This window comes from Prunus avium, unplaced genomic scaffold (assembly GCF_965620075.1).
Source record: "Prunus avium unplaced genomic scaffold, drPruAviu1.hap1.1 HAP1_SCAFFOLD_433, whole genome shotgun sequence".
In the NCBI taxonomy this organism is placed as follows: Eukaryota; Viridiplantae; Streptophyta; class Magnoliopsida; order Rosales; family Rosaceae; genus Prunus; species Prunus avium.
Genome location: NW_028276974.1, coordinates 2,501 through 5,000, shown reverse-complemented (window position 1 = coordinate 5,000; position 2,500 = coordinate 2,501).

Sequence of the window (2,500 nt, the reverse complement as noted above, 5' to 3'; positions counted from 1 at the left end):
CGACAGAATTTTTCGACATTTGAATAATGGGGTTTGACAAGGTTTGAAAAATTCAATAAAAATGGTAGGCTTGAATGTCGACAAAGTGACGCGAAGCGGAAGCCTACCATGGCGTAAAAATGTCGACAGAATTTTTCGGACCTTGTCCTGCCATGGGCTGCGCGCAGCATGCCGGCAGTCTGTGCGCAGCGTGCGCACAGAATGTCGGCAGCGTGCGCGCTGCTGAGCCTGTCGACAGAAATTTTCGAAACTTGTCCTGCCATGCGCGCGCGCAGCTTGCGCGCGGCGTGCGCGCAGCATGCCGGCAGCCTGTGCGCAGCGTGCGCGCTGCTCAGCCTGTCGACAGAAATTTTCGAAACTTGTCCTGCCATGCGCGCGCGCAGCGTGCGCACAGCATGCCGGCAGCGTGCGCGCAGCATGCCGGCAGCGTGTGCGCAGCGTGCGCGCTTGGGAGCCTGGCCGCAGAATTTTTCGAAACTTGCAATGCCATGCGCGCGCACAGCTTGCGCGCAGCATGCCGGCAGCGTGCGCGCAGCATGCCGGCAGCGTGTGCGCAGCGTGCGCGCTTGGGAGCCTGTCGACAGAATTTTTCGAAACTTGCCATGCCATGCGCGCGCACAGCTTGCGCGCAGCGTGTGCACAGCATGCCGGCAGCGTGCGCACAGCATGCCGGCAGCGTGTGCGCAGCGTGCGCGCTTGGCAGCCTGTCGACAGAATTTTTCGAAACTTGCCATGCCATGCGCGCGCACAGCTTGCGCGCAGCGTGTGCACAGCATGCCGGCAGCGTGCGCACAACATGTCGGCAGCGTGCGCGCTCGGGAGCCTGTCGACAGAATTTTTCGAAACTTGCCATGCCATGCGCGCGCACAGCTTGCGCGCAGCGTGCTGATTCTGTCGACAGCGAGGCTAGCGAAACTTCTCCTGCCATGGCGTGCGCGCAGCGTGCTGACTCTGTCGACAGTGAGGCTAGCGAAATTTGTCTTGCCATGGCGTGCGCGCAGCTTGCGCATTCGGTCGACAGTGAGGCTAGCGAAACTTGTCCTGCCGTGGCCTGCGCGCAGCCTGCGCGCAGCATGCGCGCAGCATGTGCGCAGCATGCCGGCAGCCTAGTTCCAGATTTTTTCAAATGTCGACAGAATTTTTCAAACCTTGTCAAACCCCATTTTTATTGAAATTTCCTCGCACAATAAGCTCCCCATAAGTAGTCTATGATTTTTAGTACCTTCTCCAAGTTACAAAACTAAAAAATTCCTCCCGGATTTCTTTTAATGATTTTTTCAATTTTACGACTTCTAAAAATAATAAAAAATACTTCCCGACTTCAAATATTTATGAAACTTTTTCCCATCAGAGATTGCATGTTTCTTAGTATCCCTGCAAAAAATCACGTCCAAATACCTTGTATTGAATTATTTAGAGCCCATTATGACTCCTCGCGCATAGGTGATGTCTCTTCCTGTCAAAGGGCTAAATGCATAAAATGCTATATAGGGGGGTGTGTGTTGCCTGCATATGCATGGCAGCCCATGCCCTCCTAGCTGCAGCCCCCTTCCCCCACGCCACACCCATGTCATGTTGCCTCGATATGTTGCCTCGATATGTTGCCTCGGTATTATGGGTTTGGTGTCGGGGTCGGGGGGCTGCCACCCATGGCGGTGGTGGCCGGAATCCGGCCGCCGCCACCACGCCGCCGCCATGGGTGAGGGGGAAAAAAAAAGGCGTGGAAAGTTGCGAAATGGGGTTGTCTAGGCTTTTTTTTGGCATGGAAGAGCATGGAGTGCTAGGAACTCCTTCTCAAATGCGCGGGCATGTCGACCACAACCTCATTTCGCAACAACAACCACCCGTGTGGGGTGGCGGTGGGTGGATAGTCGCGGATTGGGGCTTGCCAAGCCAATGTTTTCAAAAAAATTCATCAAAATTAAAAACAAATGTTTTGTTGCCTTCGGATTTGTGGGCGAGCGGTGAGTCGGAGCGGAGCCGGTAAAGTTTAACCTCGGTGTGCACGGTTGTTTTTAGAAACTCAATCCAATGCCGGGGACGTTGAAAGTGACGCTCTTATGAGTTGCAAACCCGCAAGATTTAAAGAACCTTTTCAAAAAAATTTCAAACCAACAAGATTTAAAAACAGAAATTTTCATCAAAATGAAAAACAAATGTTTTGTTGCCTTCGGACTAGTGGGCGAGCGGCGAGTCGGAGCGGAGCCGGTAAAGTTTAACCTCGGTGTGCACGGTTGTTTTTAGAAACTCAATCCAATACCGGGGACGTTGAAAGTGATGCTCTTATGAGTTGCAAACCCACTAGATTTAAAGAACCTTTTCAAAACAATTTCAAACCAACAAGATTTAAACCAACAAAATTAAAAACAAATGTTTCGTTGCAAACAAATTGTGGGCGAGCGGCGAGTCGGAGTGGAGCCGGTAAAGTTTAACCTCGGTGTGCACGGTTGTTTTTAGAAACTCAATCCAATACCGGGGACGTTGAAAGTGACGCTCTTAT